This window comes from Brachycentrus maculatus, unplaced genomic scaffold (genome assembly GCF_059751285.1).
Source record: "Brachycentrus maculatus isolate JH-2025_06_01 unplaced genomic scaffold, ASM5975128v1 h1tg000496l, whole genome shotgun sequence".
NCBI classification, from domain to species: domain Eukaryota; kingdom Metazoa; phylum Arthropoda; class Insecta; order Trichoptera; family Brachycentridae; genus Brachycentrus; species Brachycentrus maculatus.
Genome location: NW_028281243.1, coordinates 449,416 through 477,184, shown reverse-complemented (window position 1 = coordinate 477,184; position 27,769 = coordinate 449,416). Strand labels below are relative to the sequence as shown.

Genomic DNA, 27,769 nt, shown 5'->3' with positions numbered 1-27,769 from the left:
TATAATAAGGCATGATGGTAGTAGTATAGGTAGACAGACGCTTTGTAGCTTAAGTCTGTTCTATTATTTTTTTATTTGACATTTGTGGAATAATATGATGATTTCAATATAAAAATTAAAAACAATTTCGTATTTTCACCTGTTGACAAGAACGTCAACAGTTCTCAAAACTAGTCGTGTTTACATTAACAAACTCAAAAATGGTAAAAAACAACAGTCCTTTTTTATATGTACGTCTTTCCTGATTCCAATGGATTAAAATGGCTAAAAAAAACACGGGCTAAAATTGATTTGTTCTCGCAGTTCATTATAATGTTTGAGTAGGGGAAAGCTTTGGTGCGAGTGTATGTTAGTAATTTGAGTTCGATTTTGTTATTTGTTTAAGTCCAGATTAACGATTTTCTCTTTTCCATTATCGAGGCGATTTCTCCCGAAAAACGAGGAATTGTGCAAACATGTGGGGAGTTTGTTTGCCGATTACTCGGGATAAACAGGACGAGGATTGAACCAGATTGGTCTAATCTCAGGAGTAACCCATCGTTCATATTAGCTTCAATCAAATTAACGTCCATTTCCTGTTATTGAATGGTTTACGGGTGTTCGATGTTTGTTTTGCCTGCACAACTTTTAAAAGAGTAATTTTTATAGTAAGTATTTTTTTTTCAATAAATGTTTTACTTAGTAAATACCATAAATACACCGTATACGGTGTTTAAAAATGATACAAAATGCATTAAAACACGTATCACAATAGATTTTAAGAAATAGTGGTGTTTACCAACTGAATATGCAAGAAATCCTTGTTTGTAAGACAAGGAGAATTTTCTCAGGCAACTAATGTATGTGTCACCTACTTTTGAAATCTGCCAGATCCATGTGAGTCGATTTTACAAAAATGCAAAATTCTCCGTGTAACATTTATGTTTTAAAGATTTGTCCATCTATTTTAAGATAAAATATAATTAAAGAGAGAATTTTCCCATTTTCCGGATTTTTTTTTCAGTTGAAAAAAAAACACAAGCAAACCGATAATGACGTCATCTTAATTTTTGACCTATCCCCGCTCTCTGATTGGCCGATATGGGTCAGAAGGCACGTTTCATGAATATAGGGGAATTTGAAATACAACGCTGTTTTTAAGTATTTTTAGCAGGGTTTTCAATTATATAAATATATTAAACAATAAAACCCACAATTGGCATTCCGATAAAGTATATATTTTAAAATCTTATAAAATTGGATCTGGCGGATTTAGAAAGTAGGCGACACATATATATTGTACACCTTATTTATTTATTTAATATCTACATAAATAAATCCGGTTTTATTACTGATGGTGATAAATATTATATCATATTCAGTTATGTATGAGATACGAAGATTCTTCGCCAAGACTGATAAGCGTGGCGTTCTATTCTCTCTACCTACCCTGCTGGGAAGCGGCTTGACGGTTAGTTAGTTAAGTTTTTATTATTACAGATGTTAAACCATTGACTGAATCAATTACGTCACTAGTCTTTTTTCACCGAAAATAAAATTCCATCTTGTAGCACACCTCAGTCGAGATAATTGAAAAAAACTTTTCAGTAATTAAAACTTGCCCTGATTAAAGGGGCCGGCTTCGGGGATGGCCTAAAGTAATCACAAATGGCAATAATAAAGTGGTATTACTGTGAGCAATTAAAACTTTTAAGCCCACGCTCAAACGAAACGCTTAAGAAGCGTCAAAGTAAAAAATTCTCCTTAAGTGTGTAAAACGATACTAAAGCGATGCTTTTAAGCATACAAAATGGGGTTACAACTTTTCTTTTAAATATAATCCTGATCGGATGAAACTGGTGAAATTCGATTATTTATTTAATAATAATAATAAAACCCTTATCCGCACCCCAATGGTGCATAGGGCACTGTGTCATATAAACGCAGTGTTATCTTGATCGTTTACACATGAAGGAAAGGTGATCAGCCCTCCGCTTCAGGTACCAGTCCATGGTAATATTGAATAAATATTACAGTGAAAAAATCACTCATATTTATTTTACCCCCCTTGGGAATCGAACCCGGGACCTCCAGAACGGTAGCTGAGCGTGCTGACCATTACACTACGGAGGCGGACATGGTAATATTTCATGGGTAATAAACTAATGTGTCTAAAAATTCCCTCGGGGCGCCAAATTATACCGTTGGACTCTGGAGGGCGATTATATTGTCGCATAAAACAAGCGCCCGTATTAGTATCCGAACCAGATTATGTTTTCAGGGATACGACGTACTAATCATCATGTTCTCTTCTTCATATGAGTACCTTATGGGTATATATCTCTTTTTTGTTGTTATATATTATATGTTGTTCATCTCTCTAGGACGAGGAATCATACATAGATTAAGAGAGAGATTTTAAAAATACTTAGTGGGGCTTATTTTTTACTTGGTACCTATGTACTTGTATTTACGTAGCAGTTTAATGACCATGATTTTCATAATAATTAGTCGATTTTTGAAAACTTTGTACCTACTTAGAATGATGTTATGAATGCGCTACGTTATGTTGAGTTACCTTGCATTTGACATTATATATGAACTATTAACCTTAATAAAAATAATAAAACCCTTATCCGCACCCCAATGGTGCATAGGGCACTGCTTTATGTGAACACAGTGTTATCTTGATCGTTTACACACGAAAGAAAGGTGATCAGCCCTCCGCTTTAGGTACCAGTCCAGGGTAATATTCAATAAATATTACAGTGAAAAAATCACTTATATTTATTCGACCCCCCTGGGAATCGAACCCGGGACCTCCAGAACGGTAGCCGAGCGTGCTGACCATTACACTATGGAGGCAGACACTCATTACATATGAACTATTAACCTTAACTAAGACAAAAAGGTAAAAACCTTCAAATGTTTATAAAGTCATACAAAAAAACGGAGAGTAGTGAGATTTAAGTCAACTTTTTTCCGGTATCCTCTCTTAAAAGTCTCTCTTAGAGCTTAGAATATGCTCTTTTCTTCCTCTTTTGTATTATTTTTCCCCTCTATCACGTTTGTGATAAAGTCCTAGAGTCGTAAGACGTGTTGCGTCATCTTATCCCGGGTACTAATGACGTCTAAAGGGTTTTACGCATTAGCGTCTAACCCCAATGTACGCACGTGACCCATGGGTCACGTGAAAATAAATATACCAATGGGTCACGTGGAAACAATTGGTCGCAAACAATCGAATATCTGACGTCATAAACCGCTGTTTTCAAAATTGTAATTATTTGTACAATCTTCATTTAAAAAATTACAATTTCAATAACGTCATTTTATTCAACGAAATATTTTTTTAATTGAATTTTTGGTTTGTATTTTTTCCCTGTTTCAATATTTTAGTGGATAGAAGTGAAGCATGAAGTTGGCAAAAGAAGGATAAAAATTTATTGAATGCGGTCGAAATGCGTTCTCTCAAACGAGTGTGCGGCAAAACGTTGCATGATGATGTTTTGAACAGTGATAAAAGGAAAGAATTCAAGGCTGAGTTAAACATTATTATTAAAATTAAGAAAGGTGTGTTGAGATTTTTTATACATATGAATTGAATTAATGAAAATCGGATAATAAAACAAATTTGTGAGGCAAACGTGGTTGGTAATATATAGGCAGTAGAAGACTGATTAAAACTTGGCATAATCAAGTATTTCAAATACTTGAAAACGGTCAGGTGTCGAAATAATCGGCGGGTGAGAGAGAGTACAAGGAGATGCATTAATGTGAAAAAGGCGAAGAATGTTTGCAAAGATTGAGTGGTATGGAATCCTGTTCTCTCTGCTTACCCTTTTGGGGAAGGAAAGCGGCGTGACGTTAAGTTCATTAGATTTATTAAAAAGATTTTTTTTTAATAATAAATAAATAAATGAATTAATAACATACTTGAAACTTAATAGGTACTTATGTTGCATATCTCCAAAATTAGACCCTTGTCAATATCCCCGTAAAATTATATGAATAGGATGTTCCTATATTGTAAATTGATAAGCAGACATGGATGTTCCACTCGTCTGGAAGTATGCAGAAGATCGTGTTCCTTCGAGCACAGGAAGTGCCCCAATACATCCGGTTGGTTCCGATTAATAAATCCATTAGCGGAGAACTTAGACCATTAGGTAATTAAACAGGTACATTGTAAGTTATATTACCATTCTCCGTCTATAATCTCCAGACACGAGGATCTATTCAGAATTTTATGTATTTATTTAGACAACATCCGAAAATAAAAAGTCTGACCGCTTTCAAGTATTCAAAATACTTGATCAGGTCAAGTTTTTCTCGGTCTTCCTCTGCTACTATTTCTAACTTAATTCGCCGAATAAATTTAATTTATTGCCCGTATTCTTCTTTATCTATGTTGAGATGTTAAAAATGTAAAATAATTTCTAAGTGGAGAGACCCCAATTGTTGTGAAAATATTACAGGTCAAGTTTAAACTGTATAAAAATTTAAAATCTTTTTTTCAGGTGTTTTCCATTATGTAAAATAATCCGAGTTGGGATCTTGTATATAAATAAAAGGGTCTCTGATACAAAAAAGCTTTGTTAATCCAATCATAGATGGCTGTTGTGAACTCTTATCATGGAACGTCATGAGATTGATCATTGATCATATACGAGTACGTATGACTTCCAAAGTATGTAGTAGTAGTAGCAGTAGTAGTGTGGTTGTCAATCATGTATAGAACGGTGAATAACATAATAAACGGTGTGTCCAAATACTTATCCAGGATTCGGACCTCACATGCAAATGAAAGAGTTTCTTCTCAATGAAAAGCTTCTTTCTTCTCTTTCTTCGTCTACGTTGAGATATCAAAAAACTGATTTTTGAACATTCGACGGCTAGAAAAAAAAAACAGCCATATAAAAATAGTGACTCCATACCAAAATGGTTATCCAAATTGGTTGACAGGGAAAACCCCCATTCTATTCAATTTGTTCGGTTACTAGGAAATACAAAACGGAATAAAAACAATTTGAGAGGGAACCTTTCCGAAACAATACAAGCGAAATTGTTTTTACAGCGAAAATCTCATAACGTCTGATAAACAATGTTCCCACTGTCTGTTTGAATAAGAAATAAATAAATAAATAAATTTGTAATATAACATGTTTATCCGTATTGTGACAGTGGATAATCCTCCAGGAGACGTTTGCCATTTTCTTCCCTCAGGCAATTGTGACAGGAACAAATACCTTAGCTATTGATTTTATTTATTCTGGATTAAAGCAAATTCAATTACGCGTGCCTTCCTTGTTTTATGTATCCAGCTTGCGTCTTTTTCCAATAATAATAATAATAATCATAAAATCCTTATCCGCACCTCAATGGTGCATAGGGCACTGCAACATATGAACGCAGTGTTATCTTGATCGTTAACACATGAAGGAAAGGTGATTAGCCCCCCGCTCAGGTACCTGTCCAGGGTAATATTGAATAAAAATTATAGTGAAAAAATCACTTATATTTATTTTACCCCCCCCTGAGTCGAACCCGGGTCCTCCAGAACGGTAGCCGAGCGTGCTGACCATTACACTAAGGAGGCGGACAAGTTTAAACAAATAAATAAAAATTCGAAATGCCTATAAAATTAATTAAAATATAAAAAATTTAAAAAATTAAAAAAATAAATCCCACCTGCGAAAAATGTTCGCTATCCCTGACCTAGAAGGAAGTTAGGCGAGCAAAAATAAACATATAATTAAGAGTATGTTTTCCTCACCAGTGCATTCTGAGGAAGTGTCGAGTTATGTATGTATGAATGTGTGCTGAGGATGGCCTATAATGACCCCTAGACCTTTCGCCTTAGCTATTAAAATTCCCATAATATGCAGACGCCTGTGGCACAAAGAAATGTAGATGCGAGATAAGAACGCAATGATGACATACTTAGATAAGGGGAAGCAAATATTTTAATTATAAGAAATCCACGTGTAAATTACATTCTCACGCAAACTGTCCAAACATAAAACCCTACCTACATACTTGTATTACAGTAAAACCGCGATATAACGGACCAATTATTTTATAAATAAGTACATATTGTAAAATGTGTCCTTGGCACGGGAAAACTTGGTGAAGACACATGATTAAAAAAAAACCCTTATCAGCACCCCGATGGTGCATAGGGCACTGCATTATATAAACATAGTGTTATCTTAATCGTTAACACATGAAGGAAAGATGATCAGCCCTCCGCTTCAGATACCAGTTCAAAGTAATAATACTGAATAAATATTAGAGTGAAAAAATCACTAATATTTATTTGACCCCCCTCCTACTGGGAATCGAACCCGAGACCTCCAGTACGGTAGACGAGCGTGCTGACCATTATGTTCACCACGGAGGCGCACATAATTATTGTATGTAATTATTATGTTTAACGAAATATGTGTGTAAATAAATAAAAAATGTTATTTATATTTGAGGATTTATTGTTATTTACTTTGTGATTTTCCATTTTACAACTAAAATGATTTAAAAAAAAAGTTACATTTAACTACAAAATAATAAAAATAATACCTTAAAGACGCTACATAATACTTAACAATGCTGTACAGTTATTTTAATAATTTATTTTTTTTGATGGGCAGAATGGTGAATGAAATCACTTAAACCAGCCTATGACAGAAAGCCTTGTAATTATCCAGGCCATTTTATTATTGACCTGTCTTTATCAACCTAATTGGTAATAAATTTTAAGATATACAATTATAATGATTACATAACATTTGTTTAAAATGGAAAATCACACAGTTAAAATATTTAGTCGCAATTTTTTAAATTGAATTTTACTTATCCTAGAAATTTTATTTAATTTTTTATTTATGTTATTAATATTGATGTATATATGTACTAAATACACATATAAGTTCGTATAACCGTTCTCTTCGTTTGCGTAAAAAATTTCAATGTTGTGTTTTTAATAACAATGTAAAAAAAACATTGATTGTTCACATCATTTGTGACGAAAGAACGTGACGTCATTACGTGATAAGGAAAAAAAATATCTTGACTCACAAAATGTATTGGATGATAAGGATATATATATTTTTTTACTAGAATATTTTGTTAGGTGAAAAAGAGTAATGAATAAATCTTACAACAGATCTGTGCTATCTCTGCAAATATTTGGATGATACTGCGAGAAGTAAGAAGCTTAGTTTAGTGATAAAATACCGACCTGTACCTGCTGCACTACTCATACTATCAATTCAACAATCGCACACAAAAGCATGACTTGTGTACGTATACTGATCACTGGTTTCTCAATCGCGAATCAATAAAGACAGTGTAATATCTTTTGTTTCCGTCATACGATCGTATTTAGTACGTACAATAAAAGAGACAAAACAATAACGTAGGACATAGTGAAATCATTTTATCGCACCTGTAACGTAAGTATCTGACAGCGAAAGGATTCCCGTCTCTTTCGCGCGCAAGCAGTTGTCCGGTGTCAGAAAGAGAACGCTGTAGGCTAGTATCACCTACACCGTCTCACCTGTGCAATACACACAGGTAACTCGTTCCCATTCAAAGAAATAACAACAGTCGCGAATACAGCCGTCTCTGTCTGGCGGGCGTGCGTGTAAGCGGGGGAAGCGAGACGGCGACTCGACTCGGCGCGTCTGCGAGCAGTCGGCAGAGATCTACAATACCGACAGTTCGATCAACGGTCTTTAGCCGAGCCTTTGACTTGAAGGCAGCTCCGTGTTCCTATTTTTTCGAAAAACCCAACGGCGGGGCGACATTCCGATGTAAAAGTTTTATCTAAGCGGTGCACGGATGCGAAATATCGAAAATCAGTACCGAAAAGCGATGTTCGCAGTTTGTGAGATTCAAAAAATCCCGGGCCATTCGCGTCATAAAGTTGGTATCGTTCCTACATTCCAGCGGCTCGCGAAACTGGTCACAATCGGTGTTTATGTGTCCGAACTTTAAATGTGTGCCCTATTTGCGAGGGAAATTGACCGTTCGAAATATTCGTGTCCCGATTTCCAAATCGATATCGTAAAAAGTGAATACTCATCCATCCTGAATCAAAAAATATAAGCGTTCAACATATTCACCCAAAAAAATATCAGCAAAATAACATGTTATTTTTTTCTGTTCTTCTGTGTGTTGTTTAAAATTGAAGTGTTTTTTTGTTTATTTATTTATTTTTTAAGTGTTTTTTTGCTAGTGAGTTTTGTGCCTGTGTTGTGTTGTGAATGTTAAAAGATCGTTGTCCGCCCACGATCCATAAAAAAGTGATTTAAAGCCTAGTGTTAACTTTTGGACCAACAGCCAGAATTCCTGCATACGGTAACTTAATATTATTATTTTAATATCATTCAATTCGGACATTCATTTCCTCTTTGGTTGTCTCGTATCACACTGGCATCTTCTATTCTGCCACGCGAATCTGGCCTCATCAGCAATACGGTTTTTTAGATGAATTCCATCTTGTAAACATGTTTGACTTTTGCCTCGAGTCTTTAAAGTAAGGCGTTTATATAGAATATTTACTTATTTATTTGTCGAAATATTTTATTTTTATTTTATTTTATTTGTTCGGGAATTGTACAGCTTTACATATAAAAAATGTATATAGTTAACAATAGTTACATTAAAAATAATAAACATTACATTACATTAACAAAAAGAAGTTACATAAAAAAAATAAAGCCAATTAAACAATTCCATATTTATGTAATAACTGTAAAAAAACATTCAGAGATTTAAAAAAATGGTATGGTGTAAAAAAATAGATTTTGCAGGAAGGAGAAGGAAAGGAAAGGAATTAATGAGGGTGGTTTAAGGATTTTTTTTTCTAGGTAAGAAGTTTAATATATAATATGTAAAATATATTATAATATGTAAAATATTATTTATAATATGTAAAAGTTAGTCCAAAAATGAAATAATCGCCAAAAAGTGCTTAAGTATATGGTTTCAGTATAAGCCTGAAAATTAAAAATGAAATAATAATTAAAGCATAACGATACAATTCGTGTATTTTTAACTAAGACAAAATAAGTCTGAGAATTCGCAGGACTTGGCATTGGCTGGATTAAATTATCATTTATGACATTAAATCACGTTCACCATTATTCTCATTATTAAAAGTTCTCAGGATTTGAACGCAAGGTTTGAGAACTATCAAATAAATTACCTACTAAAAAATATAAAAATATAAATATTTTGACATTTCACATCTTGTCCAAATTTTAGACAATGGCAAGTTAAAAATATTTATATCTCAATAAGTACTCTAAATGAATTTTATACATAAAAATCGATTTACTTAAGATAACGTAAAATTGAATATATATAATTACTTCAGATTATGTATAATCGAAGTATATAAAAATTACTTTAAATGATGTATACTTGAATATGTATTTAAAATAGATTTACTTCAGATTATGTATAATTAAAGTATATAACAATTGATTTGCTTCAGATTATGTATACACATTTGAAATACATATATGAAAATCGATTATCTTCAGATTGCGTAAATGTGAAATATGTATATAAAAATCGATGCTCGTCTGATTATGTATAAGTGAAAGATATAAAAATTTATTAACTTTAAATAATGTATACCTAATTGAAATATGTAAAAAAGAATTTACTTCAGATTATGGATACATAAAATATATAAAAATACATTTCATTCAGATTTTGTATAATTAAAATATATGTAAGTATATACTAAAGCCGATTTACTCCAGACTATGTTTACATGAAAAAAATTATATTATTATATTTTTTTCATACAATTTCCAAATAATAATAATCTTGGATGATTTACTTATGCACCTATAAAGTACCATGTTTGTATGTCATTCCACAAAGTTAATAAATAATATAAAATTAAATTATTATTTCTTTTTTTTTACATAAATCAAAAGGGATGAATCATTGTAAATTGTAATTTATAATTATGTATTTAACGAATAATAAATATTTAAAATAACCATAGAAATTATCACAAAATAAATCATTTATCATTTGAAATTCTTACTCAATCTTATCAGGTAAGTTATCTTTTGATTACTAATTTTCTATTTATAATAGATGAATTTACATGAAGTTTATCTCTGTTAAAAATAAGTAGGCAAGACACGTAAAATCGTGTATTAAAGAAGGTAAATTTATCTATGAAATCTAGTTTTTAGTGGTATCTTGTAATATCACGTAATTACAAAAAAAACGTTTTTTCTTCGTGTGTTTTGAAATGAAATTTTATCAGTGTTTGGCAGAAATCGTGTATTGGAACAAAGATAACCGAAATACTAGTATATTTTATCAAGAAATTATTCTCGCAAGACATTGCCCATAGAAATCTCTCTAAAACGTGATTCAAAAAACATTCGTGTATAATTTTTGATATTTTTGTTGATTGATAGTAAATTATTAAGTACCTATATGTGAAACAAAAATATGTTTGAAAAATGCTACTAAAACTAACCAACATGCTTATAACTGTAGGGATAGGCAGAGAGAGATTAGGACACAATACTACTCCGTCTTTGCAAACATTATTCACCTCTTCCACATTCATGTATCTATTCTTACATACCCGCTGTTTATTCCGACTCCTTACCTGACCAATTTCACAAGTATTTGACATACTTGATCAACAAGTTTTCCTCGGTCTTCCTCTGCTCCTTTTTTCAACTACATTCGCCTCATAAATTTGTTTTACCGTTTTTCCTCTCTCATTCGTTCCACATATCCAAACCATCTCAACACATCTTTCTTAATTTTATCGATAATTCTTGTCTCAGTTTTGCATTCCTTCCTTATTTCACTATTCGAAAATCTATCATGCATCGTTTTGCCGCACATTCTTCTGAGAGATTTCATTTCAAAAGCATTCAGTTTACTTTCATATTTTTTTTGCCAACTCCATGCTACACTTCCATACATTAAGGTTGGAACCAGGACTCATCAAAAAATAAAACATGTATTAAAAATAATAAATAAATAAAAAAAATTATCAACTTCTTCTAATTCTCCGGCACGAACCGGCGTAATTATGAATTGGCGTTAATCGAACTGGCGCAAAACGAGGTTTACTTTTATTTCATTGGTCTTGTTACATCGTGTATGTATTTAAAAATGTTATAGTACAGTCTTACAATTAGATATTGTATGAAGGGTACCTACCGGTTACGATATTGGTGTCGACTAGCTGTACCCAAGTATGGCTGTATCTATAATAAATTAATAAACATCTCGCTTATCAAGTTTGTATTCCACCTTGTTTAGTTTATCTGATAGCAGAGCATTCTCAAGACTCCACATGTACCGCTCTTTGAATTCATCCAATGTACTCGAGGCGCCGAATTCCCTAATTACTATGCGGGAAATAATTGCTTTATCGTTAGTCTGGATATTAAATTCAATGAAGCCTTATATGAATATTTCCTTTTATAATTGGAAGGTTAATTGCAACATTACATTGACCCTTAACATTTAATACCGTTTTGTAACATATTTGCGTCACTTTCGTATTTGGTTACGCGTAATAAAATACGCAAGTAAAATATTGGTTTGAGAAAATAATTTAATTTACATATTATTTTTTGACATCTCATCAAAGATGAAGAAGAATATGGAAGTCTGGGCATATACGGGGCTGACGACCGTCATAGGCTGGATTAAGTGATCACTTTACACACGTGTAACATCCACCAATTCTACCCAATATTGACAACCACACTACTCAAATTCTTGGAAGTGTGAGCCGTGAAATCGTTCGGATTATAACGCGTTTCGAATTAGCGAGCTGACACCGAATTATTCAAGGGATTCTTAATACATTGCTTTTTGGCGATTTTTTTCACTAACCCCGACCCTAATTAGTAAAATAATTAGGGTCGTATACTAATTACAAGTAACCGCAGACCCAAGTCCGATCTATTTAATGTTTTTTTTGACGTCTCGCAGTTGTGCATGTTTTCGGATTGCCCAGAAAATGTACTTTATCCAGCAAAAGAGGCATATTTTGACTTAATATTTACCCGCTACAGGACAGAAAGTGTTGTTTTTGCATTTTGAAGAAAAGGTATTGTTTAATAATTTTTTTAAATAAACATATAATAAAACTTAAAATAAAAAAAAAAATAAAAAATAAACAATATTTTTCAAATGGAGAAAAAACCTTCAGGTTATACTTAAAAAGATCTGTTGCACAGTAAAATTTTCAGTATGTTGCTTGATATTTATTTTTAATACATCGTATTTTATTTTTAAACTTAAAAAACATTCTCCCGAAAAATCTTTTTTTTTATTTATGACGTTCTTGAAAGGCGTGAGCGATATAAAAACCTTCTTCTACATTATTTTTGTATGTGTCAAGTTTTCGTAATATGTTTTAAAATAAATATTGATCTTTATATCACCTTATTCATAATCGTTACACAACAATAGAGTGTGACCGAATAATTATGAAATTAATTGTTCGTCGACAGTGATGAAGTGCTATTTATTCATTCTCGATACGGACACAATACGAACATGTAACGTGCTCGAACGTAGTAACAAGCCGGTCGGCTCGCCTCCATTATACCGAGTTATAGGTACGGCTTGCCCACCTTTGCTCGTGAGAAACTTTCCACACGGTGACATCTCCTTCGACCCACGTGATTCTGCACTCCAACATCTAAATTGCTTATCTTTCTGTGGCCATACTGAAATCGTGTGAAGGAAATACTTTTACCGATTAAATAATAATAATAAAACATTTTGACATCACAACATATGTAAAGGAGAATATGGAGGTCTGAATATTTGCAGGGCTGTCATAGGCTGGTTAAGTGATCACTTTATCTACTCTTACTATTATGTCCGCCTCCGTAGTGTAATGGTCAGCAAGCTTGGATACCGTACTGGAGGTCCCGGGCTAGATTCCTAGGGGGGTCAAATAAATATAGGTGATTTTTTTAAATCTTATATTTATTCAATTTTACCTTGGAATGGTACCGGAAGCGGAGGGCTGATCACCTTTCCTTCATGTGTTAACGATCAAGTCAACACTGCGTTTATATGATGCAGTGCCCTATGCACCATTGGGGAGCGGAAAAGGGTTTGAATGAACTATTACTACTACCATCACGCCGTTTCTAAGCAGGGGTAGGCAGAAAGTATCGGTGAAAGTGATCACTTTATATACATTATAAAAGGTTCTCAAATCAACCACAGATACTCCCGCGAACTCACACGTGAAGTGAATGTATGGGTTCCAAAAAATTGAGTAGTGTGCTTGTCAATCATGGGTAGAATTGGTAACTGTTGCACGTGTGTAAAGTGATCACTTAAGCCACCCTATGACGATCGGTAACCCCGTAAATGCCCAGACATTCATATTCTTCTTCATCTATGCTGAGATGTCGAAAAAAAATTCAAAAAATAACTTCCAATTGCAGACAAACCAGATTTATAAAAAAGTATTTGGTCACACTCAAAACGTTGTCGATGCTTAATATTTAAGCTTAAAACTTAATCTTGAAACTTAATACTTAAACTGATCCTTAAGTAAAGTGATCAATCCTTCGCTTCAGGTACCAGTTCAGGGTAATATTAAATAATTATTACAGTGAAAAGTTGCTATTTATTTGTTTGACATTTACTTTGTGGCACAACATAAAAGCGTTTATGATAATAAATAAATCATATTGGAGAGATGTAAGAAGCTTGCAATTTAAATGTAAAAATAAATGACTTATACAAGACCACTTTTTGGGATTATCAAAGTTAACATAACTTGTAAACTGAAGTTTTCAAAACTAGTCGTGTTCACATGAATTTAATCTCTTTTCAAAAAGTGGTATTATACAAGTGAATTTATTTTTTGATCGATGTTTCGTCTCGAGTTGAGACACCTGTAACAACAATAATTCTTTTTGCGTCGAATTTACGTCTGACTGAATCCTCAAAATTTTCGCCGCTTTTTTTAAGTAGTTCTATTGACCATACTGTTTATTGTTGTCTATCAATAGAGCAGCGACATTTAGTCACGATAAACGCGGAAGTAAAGCGATACAATAAGTTGGCCATTGTGTAGGACGTGTGACGTGTAGCACTCTAGTCTAGGCGGCGGTGCTACCGTGGGGAGTACGGGTTCGTTACCCGCCAGTGTTATACCTACTCTGTACTAGAATATTGCTGTACTAGGTACTTAACAACATGGCTAAATGGCGCCAGGCGTCGCGGTGCCAGCTGTGACGTCAAGAACGACGACACTCAAGCGTATCGTTTATTTTGTTGTAAAACCAATTTGTCGGTGGATATAAGTATGATAATACTAACAGTCTTCTTCTTTCTGACTCCATCCCAACTTATCATCTTTGTAGACTATTGGGAACAGCTCTCCTCGTTCTTGGGTTGTAAGTTCTTCTATCATGGACAACGTCACCTAGGCCATACCCATTTTTAACCCTTTCCTTGGACGAACTTGTTTCCTCTGCTTCATTTTGCTTGACTCTAGAATCCCGCAAGCTGGCCCAACAATAGCAACAGTGCCAACCCTGATGTATGGTAAATGGTCATCGTAATGACGTTGTCAAAGAAAACCCATGAAATAAAACATCGATAATATTATTATTTTTTGACTTCCTAACATAGATGAAAACTTAAATGGATGTCTAAACACTGCGATTCAAGATTGGCATCATAAACGCAATTTTTATATGATATTTGTACTTGTAAAATAAATTTTAAATCAGTATTAGTTTTTAGTGAAACTAGCTTCATTATTTTCGTCACGAAAAAACTATTTATACGCTGGAAAACGTTCATCTGACTATAATATTAGATATTATTTTGTTGACATCTTAACAGAGAAGAAGAAGAATGTGAAAGTCTGGGTATTTACGGGGCTAACAACCATCATAGGTTGGTTTAAGTGATCACTTTACACAGGTGTAACATTAACCAATTCTACCCATGATTGACAACCACGCAACTCAAATTCTTGGAACTTCTATACATAATATATAGTTTAATCTCGAAACATTGTGCTTGAATCACTGAAATTTCTCTAGATACATCTATTGGTGAGATGAAAGAAGCTTTATATAAACAGAATTTTTTTTATTTAAAACTTGTTGTAAATAAAGCATCGATAATTTTGTTATAAAAAATGTTTACTGGGGTAAATATTTTTTCATACATATGTTGCTTACAGCATTAACTATGATAAAAATGTTTTGAAAAGTGTTAAAAAGTCACTCCCTAGATACAGTTTTGTCTGCAAAAACTCACTCCCAAACAGGTTAAAACAGCGTTATAGCGAAACAGCGTAAAAAGGAATGGCGTTAAGCGGGGTATTACTGTATCTACCTGAAAACAGCATTGTCGGTATATGCAGGGGTAACTAGACGTCATTATAAAAACGCACATGGATACTTTCCAAGAACTTTAAAAAAAATTAAATGAACACACCCTTAATCGCACCCTCTACCCTTGTTTTTATTTCAACCCGCATTCCAAGAAATACAACAATGGCTAGAATACATACAAATTATGCGGTTCTTCGAACATGAGAGGTTTCACACATTAAGTACCCAGTATTATTAATAGTTTGGGATGCCTTGCATTTTCAGGCACTAGCAAACTATTTTAATATTCAGCATTATAATTTTAAATGCCGTTATTATGCATTGATTCAGCATTAAATTTGTTTCGACAAATTCATTCGTGACATGTTGTTTATTTAAAAATAAATAAACACTCATATAATAACACTTAATGAGTTTTATTTCATTACACACAACTAGTTTTGAAAACTACAGATGTTTTCATCTACAGGTAAAGTAAAGTAAAACTTAAGTTTAGAAAAAAAATATGTTCCTGAAGACGTTTTAGCGTAATGATTTGTATGTTATCTGACTAGAGCTTGACTGAAAACTTGAATAAATTTTACCCTTACAAAAGATTTCAACGCGCTACATTTCAAACCCATTTTATTTATTTTTAACTAGCCTTTACACGGCCATGCACTGATATGGCTTATTCCAATTTAATGAAAAACATTATTGTGTACACGTTTATTGTGTATTTTGATGTTGCGTTGAACAGATGGCGTAGCCATTGCGGTAAAAGAAGCTGTAAAAAAGCAGGTTTTTATGTCAAAAATAAAACATTTGTCACTGGAATATCAGAATGTAACGGTGTGTGAAAATTCCAAAGCAATCCAATAATTACTTTTGGTGATTTAAGATTTTGAACAAACGATCATTAACATTTTTATTTAAGTAGATGCAGCATTATCCCCACTTCAAATTTGATTTCAGCTTTGTAACTAACTAATCTTACTAACTATCACGTACGCAGAGACAATAGAACACCAAACCAATCTTTATTTGCAAATAATCTTCGCCTCTTCCACATCCATGCATCTCTTCATACATATCCGCCGATTATTATTATTCCAGCTTTCTTCTTCTTGGCTTTATCCCGTCTTATTGTCCTTGTAGACTGCTGGGGTCAGCTCTCCTCGTCCTCAGGTTATAGGTCCTTCTGTCTTGGATAACGTCACCTTATTATTATTCCGCTTCTATAGTGTAATGGTCAGTACGCTCGGCTATCGTTCTGGAGGTCCCGGGTTCGATTCCCAAGGGAGGTAAAATAAATATAAGTGATTTTTTCACTGTAATATTTTTTCATTACCATGGACTGGTACCTGAAGCGGAGGGCTGATCATCTTTCCTTCATGTGTAAACGATCAAGATAACACTGCGTTTATATAACACAGTGCCCTATGCACCACTGCGGTGTGGATAAGGGTTTTATTATTTTTTTATTATATTATTATTTTAGCTTTGTTATTTACATATATTACTGAACTAGCTTTATACAGTTTATAGATTAAATCATTTCAATGGGTTTCAAATCCCCAGGGCTACAAATAAGCTCACATTGGTATAGAAATATCGATTTACATACAGTTGCACGTTGCATATTTGCTAGCGAGCTTTCTCTGTAATTGTCGGATGCATTTTTCATTGCACCTGTCGATCAATACTTTGAGTTTGAAATGTCAAATGCTGCGCTGTCATGCGATGCTTGTTGCGAGGGTAATATAAACATAGCCACCTCTGTACTGTATCCAAGCAAATGTTTGATGGACATTCATTTGAAGAAAGTTCATTTAAAAATGTGTATAAAATACACCTGTCTTTAGTGCGAGATTCTGATTGGTTGAAAAATATACCTTCGGGTCGGGTCTTCGGATCGACCAAAAATTGCATGTTTTAAACATTTTGTGTAGTTTTAAGTGTGTAAATAGTGCTATGGTAGTGAAGGGTAGTATTGTTTGCATGCTGTGGTAGCGATTGTCCTGACGAAGAGACGGGTACGTCTCGAAACCAGTAGACATATAAATCTCGGTGAGTGGTTATATACAAATATTATTGACATTTTTGTAAAAAAAAAAATAAGTACATATGACTCACCACAAAGTAAATGTTTTAAATACTGTATTAATAATATTAAGAATATGAAGAATATACTCTTAAGAAAATATAACCCTATGATAACTAAGACTTTTTGGCGTTACTTTGCTGGAAATATCACTATATATACATTTATAATTCAAAAGTAAAATGTGTTCGACAACACTCTCCTTATCATTCATCGTTCACTTTGCGAAATACCTCTTTAAAAAAACTACTACTAATTCATGACTACCGGTTTCAGAATAATCATTCCATCATCAGGTCAAATGTGGATTAAAATGAAATTTTTACGGTCTGACATTTATACAAAAGTAAAATTTTGAACAGATTAAAACAGAGAAAGACGACAAATGGCGTGTTAATTTTGTAGCAGTGGCGTACATTTAATATACGCACATAAGCAGTGCTTACTCTAGTTTAATGGGTAAAATGGAACACTTTGAAGAAAATATGCACTTAACTTGAGTCAAAAAAAATATATAATTAAAATATAACTTTGTTTTAAAATCACTATAAATTATAGTGATCTTAAAACAAAGTGACATTTTAATTATAAAATGGAAAATCACAAAGTTAGTGCTTCAAATATAAATTTTATAAAAAAAAACATGTTTCCTCCGTTATCTTTCAGAGCAAAAAACGTATTGTCAAAGTTTTTATATCAATTAATACGTTAGTTTTCCTACTGCCTACCCTTATATAAAACTATGTACTGTAATATAAATGTCATTATGTAGGAATGTATGTACGTATATAGGTATGTAGAGGTCTCATATTTACCACAGGTAGATTAACTCACACGCACACACCTTAACTTCTAATATTGATGCAAAAAAGTTGGTTCGGAAGGTCTAAAATTCCTTAAGGTAGACCTTTTCGTGACATAACAAAGATACCCTTTGTTTGTATCCTACACACCCAAATGTTTGACCATTAAATTACTCAAATAAAGGATGAATACATTAAATAATATGAATGGAATGATCCTTCAGGAGGTGTTCAAACTACTATTCCTGGAAGTATTACGTGAACTTGTTTGCTCGTCATAAAAACGACTTGTATTCCGCTGGTTTATTCGATTTTAATAATGATATAATTAGTTATATTATTTATTAATTCGGCAATAACTCTGTGGAATGACAGTTGATTATTTAAAAAAAAAAACACTTTATTTTTTTTGAATAAAGATATGTTGTTTTCGAAACTAGTCATGTATTATCTAGTTGTAAGGGAAAAGATAGAAAGTGATTTAGTCTAGGTGTAATTATTTTATTGTAAAAACTTTTATGCTGTAAATTGTTATTGTATCTATTGTACGTAATGTATATAATCTAATAATTAATAAAAAACAAATAATAATAATAATAAAAATTGTATTAACATGTAAGTATTTCGGCTCAACACAGGCCATGCCTAAAGAGCCGTAATACACATAATAATAAAAAATGTATGTATCTATGAAATAAATAAATAAATAAAAATAAATAATAAAATAAAACTCATGAAGGGGTAAGTATTATATAATTGTTATATTTATAAAAAATAATAAGTTATTCATTTGTAGTAAGTATATAATATTAATACAAATATTCCATTTACGTATATATATATATATATATATATATATATATATATATATATATATATATATATATATATATATATATATATATATATATATGTATATATCTATATTTATATATATATATATATATTTATATTTATAAATACATATATATAAATATATATATATATATAAATATATATATAAATATATATATATATATATATATATATATATATATATATATATATATATATATATATATATATATATATATATATATATATATATATATATATATATATATATATATATATATATATATATATATATATATATATATATATATATATATATATATATATATATATATATATATATATATATATATATATATATATATATATATATATATATATATATAATATATATATATATATATATATATAAATATATAAATATATACATATATATATATATATATATATATATATATATATATATATATATATATATATATATATATATATATATATATATATATATATATATATATATATATATATATATATATATATAAATATATATATATATATATATATATATATATATATATATATATATTTATATATATATATATATATATATATATATATATATATATATATATATATATATATATATATGTATATATATATATATATATATATATATATATAAATATATATATAAATATATATATATATTTATAAATATAAATTATTTGAGTTATATATGTGTTAAGATTATAAAAGCCACCGGAAATAGGGAATAGGGTCTACTACCACTTCCTGTTCAAATCCTGTCCCCAGAATTATTAACCGTGAAGTCATCATGTTGTATTATATTTGCAAAATAACGCAACTTGCCCTACAGTCATAATTATGTATACCAATTATTATAAAATTTAATGTCATCGCGTGCTTGAAAGCATTTAGCTGATTGGCAATCTAAGCGTTATTATATTATTTGCTGTTATATTTTGTATTTAAAAAGCATTATTAACTTTATGGTATGGTAATGTAACACTCTCATTATCATTCTTCGTTAATGTTTTAGAAAATAATATGTTCCAAAAATATTTGGTGCGTACCGGATACACTGACAAATTTTTGTCAGGTTTCATACCTGACAATATTTTGTGACAACAAACGTTATGATTTTTTTGCTTTTTTATAAAAAATATGCCTGAAAATAACCCGAAGGTAGGGTGGTTTATAAGAAGTAACGCGTCACATATTATCATATATATCTAAATAAAAGTATAATTTTATCCAATAACCGTGTTTAATTTTTGGTATATTACTCAACAATTCAATATGGAACTCTACCAACTGTCTCCAGTTACAATAAATAACATTAACTTTATACAACTATTAGACAATACCGTTCGAGAACCGATTTTAAAATGGTGAATTTTTTGGCCGTCTGTTATTACATTACAATATTTGACCATTTTTCGTGTTTCTTGTCGGGGCATAAATATTCATTATTTGCAATAACAAGGGACAGATCTATTAGTTTTCTCTTATCAATCAACTTTTCAAAATTTAGTAAGCAAATCGATTGATTATAATGCAAATAATCCCTAGTTGAATTTATTTTGAATAGAAACTAAGCAGACCTAAACTACACAGTAATAGAAGAAGAGTGAACATAAAGAGGAAATCAATGAATATTTTTGAAAAAGGTAGAAACCTTGTCAAATTTGAACGACCCTGTAAATAAAACTGTGCACGTTTAAATAAATTCTAATAAATTCAAACAATCGTAAATTGAAGCAAATAGCTGACACGCGCTACTGGAATAAATTATCTGAAATAAACAAACAAGTATCCTAGTAAAAACAGCCAGGAAAGGGACTTCACGTTTGTGTACTCGGGACCCCGATAAGAATAACATTATAATTTGTAGAGGGGGTGTTTCGGAATGGGGATTGTTTGGAAAACAAACGACATATTTTGCAAACTTACATATCGAAGTCATACAGGAGAAAGTGATCATTGACTCTTTGATATCTTACTAGCTTAATATTGCCCTGAAAAAATATCCCAAATGATTTTAAACTTGTAAGTATATATATTGACCTGATAAAAATTACAAACTGCATTTTTTTAACATGTTTATTTTCTTGCCAAGCAAAAGTGACTTAAATGACCCTCCTTAACATTTTACGTTTTGGTAGTTGGTCACTTTCTCCTGTACGACTACGATATATGTACATGTGGGATTATTCAGAATATAAAACAATCAAGTAAATTAAAATATTTATTGATTTAGCGTTTAATTTGTAGAACTCTATTTTAATTTATGTATTAATTTTAAATCAAATACAGAGTTTTTTAGTCCACTAAGTTGTATTTTATTAACAAAAACACATAAAATTAATGTTGTGACAATTATTTCGCCTAGTTATGGCATTATCAAACGAATGTGAAGATGTTAATAAAATACAACTTACTAGACAAAAAAATATGTGTTTGAATAAAAATTAATACATAAATTAAATTATAATAACTATGCACACCTTCAAAATTTAAACAAAGGTATGGTGTCTTGTGTCTAAAAACACCTGATTTTATTATTTTAAAAATTAAACAACCAACCGTCACACCGCTTCCCCACAGGGGTTTCCTTATAGAAATTAATTTAAACTAACAGACCATCACGTCGCTGTACTGCAGGTGTAGGCAGAGAGAATAGAACGCCACACCATTCTGTCTTTGCACAAAATATTCGCCTCTTCTACATCCATACATCTTCACATACTTCACTACCATACGTCTTACTCTGCTTCTATTACCAACTATATTCGCATCATAAAATTGTTTAAATATCTTTTCTTCACACATAACCATCTTAAAACACCTTTTATAATTTTATCGATAATGCTCATCTCAGCCTTGCATTCTTCACTTATATCACCATTCGAACATCTATCATTAAAAAAATTGTGCCGCGCATTCGTCTTTTTTTTCGAAATTAATTTAGTACATTAAAAATATATCTGGGTTCAAATCGATTTTATTCTCATATAGATACTTTATTGATATTTAATAATCAATTCTCGTAAAATAATAAGGCTACCAAAATTACTGGTAATTGATCAATTATATCTTAATAGTGTAATATACGTACTGGGATAAGCATTATCGATCAAATTGAGAAAGGCATGTTGAAATAGTTTGGTCATGTGGTAAGAATGAATGAAGAAATAACGGTTGAAGAAATATGTGAGGTGAATGTAGTTGGAAGACTGTGAAAAATGCTAATAATTTTTTTAAAATACTAGAAAATTGTAAAATTAGGAGTCTGAACTTATTATGTTTTCATTTTTATTTTTTAAATGAATAACCCGCAAAGCCTCTATTTTTAGAGGCTTGTCTGCAGATATGATAGTGAAGGTAAATGTGTAAAATTCATTACAAATGAATAAATAAATGAATAAATATTCCTTGAAATTATTTTACAATTGACGGAAATCGAACTCGTGACGCCAGTTTGCAGTCGAGCTTCTACGCCAAGGCGCCTGTCATTTTTTAAACATTTATTAATTTTTTATCATTAATATTATTTTTTGACATCTCATCAAAGATGAAGAAGAATATGGAAGTCTGGGCATTTACGGGGCTGACGACCGTCATAGGCTGGTTTAAGTGATCACTTTACACACGTGTAACATTCACCAATTCTACCCATTATTGACAACCACACTACTCAAATTCTTGGAAGTTCTATATATATGAACCAATTTAGAAACCTTGTTCTTGAATCACTCGAACTTCACTAGAGACATCTATTGGTGAGATGTAAAGAAGCTTTTTTATTAAGCAGAAACTCTTATATTAGTATGTGAGATCCGAATCCTGGATTATAATCACACACATGAGAAACGCCAGAAAATACCATTTTCATTTTTATTATTAAGCTTATAATTTGAACAGATAATTTATTTACTACATTTTTATGATCAATCTCTCAATTGAGTTCAAAACAGCTATCTATGATTGGATTTAGAAAGCTTTTACTTAGCAGAGACTCGTCTATTTGTATGCATGATTCTATCCCGGATTATTTTACATACTGGGAAACCTAATTTTAAATTTGTATGCATTGTATAATTTTTGACCTAATCATTGTTGAGATATCAAAATGTAAGAGAACTGATAAGTGGAGAAACCTAGATTTGTTAACAAGTATTTGGAAATATAATGCTGTGAGAATACAAATACAAATTACCCTTATGTAAAGTATATTACTTTCTTTACTTGTAACCGTCGTGTTCGTAATATATTATTTGCATATTATATTGAGAGTTTCAATAAACCCAAAATTAAAATAGAAACTGGTCCATTTGACTTTCTTGGTAGACAGTGGGTGTATTTTTTTACAGCTCGGCCTGATTCAAAACCCTGCTAACGCCACTGTATGTGTGCTCAGACTATGAGTGTAGACATCTCCACTTTATTACTATATGGTGTGTACGTTGTCAGGCGCTCGTAAGATGTGTGTTTACGTTCAAATAATGCATTGCGATGTTTTCCCATCGGCAGTAGCTATTACTGTTTTATGCATGGCCCAGTGGGGAGAGGGATCTAGCAATGGGCTCTTTTCCAAAGGTGAAGTGTCGTGGGAAGAACCTGGCAGTGATATACCACACCATAACCATACATATATGTACAGCAAACCCTCTTCTTACGTGATAAATTTGTTTCAAAGGTTTTCGTTTAAGTAAAAAAAAAAGTATTTTCTTAGATGTATGATAAGTAATAATATAGGCTAGTTTCAAAGGATATAGTACATACACATAATATATCGCTCACTCCTTTCAACAACGTCAAATATCAAATATGTTGAGTATATATCTCTCTTACTTTTCCTATGTATAAATGTGAAAAACTGTAATTGGTTTTCTTTTTTTTTTGTATTCTGATTTTTCATGTATTGAAACAGTTGTTTTTCCTTCTAATAAAATAAAATGTTGAATACCCTTCACTACCATAGCACTTTTTACACACTTAAAACTACACAAAATGTTGCAAAAACACATGCGATTTTTGGTCGACCCGAAGACCAACATGCACTAGGGTTTGCAGCACAAACATGCGTTAAGAGCCGAAAATCTTTATTATTTAATATTTTTATAATGTTTAATATTTTTCCCTGTATTTTGTACCATGAGTATGTACCTACCACATCGCTCACTCCTTTCAACAACGTCATATATCAAAACACCTGGTTTTTCTGGATATCGTTTTTAGAGTTTAAAAATATAATACAATGTTTTAAAAATAAATATCAAGCCACTTATTGAACTTTTTAGTATGCAACAGAACTTTTTAGGTAAAACCTCAATATTTTTCTCCATTTGAAAAATATTGAATATATTTTTAAAAAATTTGAACGATACCTTTTCTTCAAAATGCAAGAACAGCACTTTCTGCCCTGTAGCGGGTAAATATTAATTTAAAAAATATGACGCTTTTGCTGGGATATAGTACATTTTCTGGGCATTCCGAAAACACGCACAACTGAAAATTGACAATATATGACGTTATTGAAAGGAGTAAGCGATAAGTATGTGAAAACAGAATGGATATTCATGCATATATTTAATAAAACATTATTTTGAGAAATAAAATGACTTTGTTTTTTGATCTACTCACATTTTTATTAAAAACCAACTAGTTTCGGCAACCTGTTGCCATATTCAGGGTTTATTTTATTACTAATAAAACAATGATCCACAATGTTAAATCCTTAAAAATTAAATAAAAATATTTGTACATTATTTTTAGATGTTATTAATCAGATATGTGCATAATTATTGATGTGCACCATAAATACATAGTTAAATTTCAAACTACTGATTTATTATTTACATTCCTCTTTTTTTGGTAATTATCATAGACTGCATCGGTACTTTTTTTAGTATTTTTATTAAGTATATAATAAGCCTTGAAAGTCCTTGTGGGAAAGTTCTTTAAAAAAAACCAGGAAAGATTTTTTTAAATCTCTCACATTTTTTAAAAATCGTGTAAGTACGAATTCACGTAAGTCGAAATCACGTAAATCGAGGACTTACTGTATTAGAAACACACCATTGTTTCTGACGAGGGTCTTACTTCCTCCATTCTGGAGAGAAAACACAGGAAAGAATCTTGAGTGTCGAACATGAGACTATTTGGGAACGTAAACCCCAGGATACTAAGTAAGTACTGGGAAGGTGTGAGTCGAGGACACTCCTAAACTATTCAGTTTACATATATTTTATACAGTACATATAACCCTTTGTGTTCAAACCTCTCATTTATTGCTTGAAATGCGAACCAAGGCACGTTTATCAACTGACACTTATACATACTAAAGCATTTTAAATACTTATTCTTTTAATGCATGTTTTAAATTTATGTATTAATTTTTAAATCAAACGCGGATTTTTTTAGTCTACTTACCAAGTTGTATTTTATTAAAAAACACATAAAAATTAATATTGTGACAACTGTTTGAGAATGTCATACTTGGTGAAACGATTGTCAGAATATTTATTTTTATGTATTTTTTAATAAACTACAACTTAGTAGAGTCAAAAAATTTACGTTTGATTTAAAAATTCATACATAAATTAAAATGGAGTTCTACAAATTAAACGCCAAATTAATAAATATGTATTAAATGTTAAATCAAACACTGAATTTTTTTAGTCTACTAAGTTGTATTTTATTGTGATTGGCAAGTTCAGAATAATTATTATTATTAAGACATCTTGTATGCTCTTTATATCGGATGTTAAAATTTCTAGATGTTTTTCCAATATATACGCTGGGACACGATGAGCATTGTAAGGAATAAATTCTTAGGACTTAAATGAAATTACTTATAAATAATAGAAAGGTAATTAATAATAATTTACAACTAATAATTACACAAGTAAAGGATATTTCTAAAAGTCCGTTATTAAATATGTTTCGAATCACTCACCATCCCTGATCCCTTTTGACTGTGACTGCTAATCATCACAAAAAATAAAGCGACTTGAGATCTATCCAAGTTCTTTTGCCTAGCGGCCAAAATATTTTGAATTTTGTTTAGTAGATAGTGTTTTAGTATTAATCAGTCTTGATAACGAAGCGGTTAGATTCGAAACCGGTAGACATTATAATTAAGTTATAGTAAAATATTCTCAATATTATTAATATTTAAAGCATTTACTTTGTGGTAAGTCATTTTTACTTATTTTTTTTTTACAAAAATGTTAATAATATTAGTATTCAATTACTCTCCTAGATTTTTATGTCTACCGGTTTCGAAACGTACCCGTCTCTTCGTCAGGACAATCACTACCACAGCATGCAAAAAATACCACCCTTCACCACCATAGCACCATTTACACACTTAAAACTACACAAAGTGTTTAACACATGCGATTTTTGGTCGACCCGTAGACAAAACATGCACTTATGTTTTCAACACAGACATGCGTTACGAGCCGAGGTAAAGCATGCAATGTATTTTATTAGTTGTAATAATTATACAAGTAAACGATTTTTCTAAAAGTCCGTTATTAAATATGTTTCGAATCACTCAACATCCCTGATCCCTTTTGAAAGCGACTTGAGATCTACCCAAGCTATTTTTCCTAACGGCCAAAATATTTTGAATTTTGTTTGGTAGATAGTGTTTTAGTATTAATCAATCTTGATAATGAAGCGGTTGGCTTCGAAACCGGTAGACATTATAATTAAGTTAAAATAAAATATTTATAGTGATTTTAAAACAAAATTAAATTTTAATTCTAAAATGGAAAATCACAAAGTTAGTGGTTCAAATATAATATATTGTAAAAGAAATTATTTGTACTAACCAAAATCGAAAAACTCTCCCCAAGGCGTGTGAACACGTGAACAGTCCATATAATGGTTTTATGTGAGGTTAGACTTTAACTCTTTGGCTTAGAAATGAATCAGGGCTCGGTACTGTAATCCTTGAATGGTTTCACACATGATTGTAAATGTGTTACGTACATAGCACCGTATAGTACAGCAATAACATTATGTACCGCCCTGCTCCACTTTATGTGTTATTTCTTGAAGAACCTTAATAAAGGAAGGGTTATTCCCTGTTTTTACGTCGCACGTTCTTTCAAAATGACTGATTTAACCCATAATCTTGCGTTTTTAATTGTTTTTTTTTACTTGGTAAATACCGCCAGATCTTAAAATCTATTGTGACACTTGTTTCGATGTATTCAGCATTATTTTCAAGCAACATATGTAAATTTATTTACTGATTTGGCGTTTAATTTGTAGATCTCCATTTTTATTTATGTATTAATTTTAAATCAAACACAGATTTTTTGAGTCTACTAAGTTCTATGACTCTACTAAGTACTACTTAGTAGACTCAAAAAATCTGTGTTTGATTTAAAATTAATACATTAAAATATGTGAAGCTAAGTCTTAATTTTAAGGATGTGTCCTTGGGGCGTTGAACGATAAAGTGGTGGTAAGAGTTATTAAGGGGTGAATACAAACGGTATTTTGTTTATTAAATGCATTGTTAACTTTACGGTATGGTAATATAACACTCTCCTTATCATTCATCGTTCACTTTCTGTAATACCACTTTAAAGCGGCATTACACAAAGAAAACGATGAACGAAAAGGAGGTTGTAACATAC

General features: G+C 31.2%; 1 protein-coding gene across 14 annotated transcripts in view; it reads left to right on the top strand.

The window, feature by feature from the left end:
* ASPP (Ankyrin-repeat, SH3-domain, and Proline-rich-region containing Protein) overlaps positions 1–27,769 on the top strand; it is a 431,995-nt gene that overhangs the window by 90,370 nt on the left and 313,856 nt on the right. For 3 of the 14 annotated variants that reach the window (XM_088272424.1, XM_088272423.1, XM_088272421.1), the window contains exon 1: positions 7,708–8,337. The exons of 7 other annotated variants lie outside the window; for them this stretch is intronic. The gene's annotated coding sequence lies outside the window, so the exon portion shown is untranslated. Of the gene's footprint in view, positions 1–7,667; positions 8,338–27,769 lie in introns of those variants that run through there. 4 more of the 14 variants (XM_088272418.1, XM_088272419.1, XM_088272420.1 and 1 more) reach the window with 3 other exon arrangements.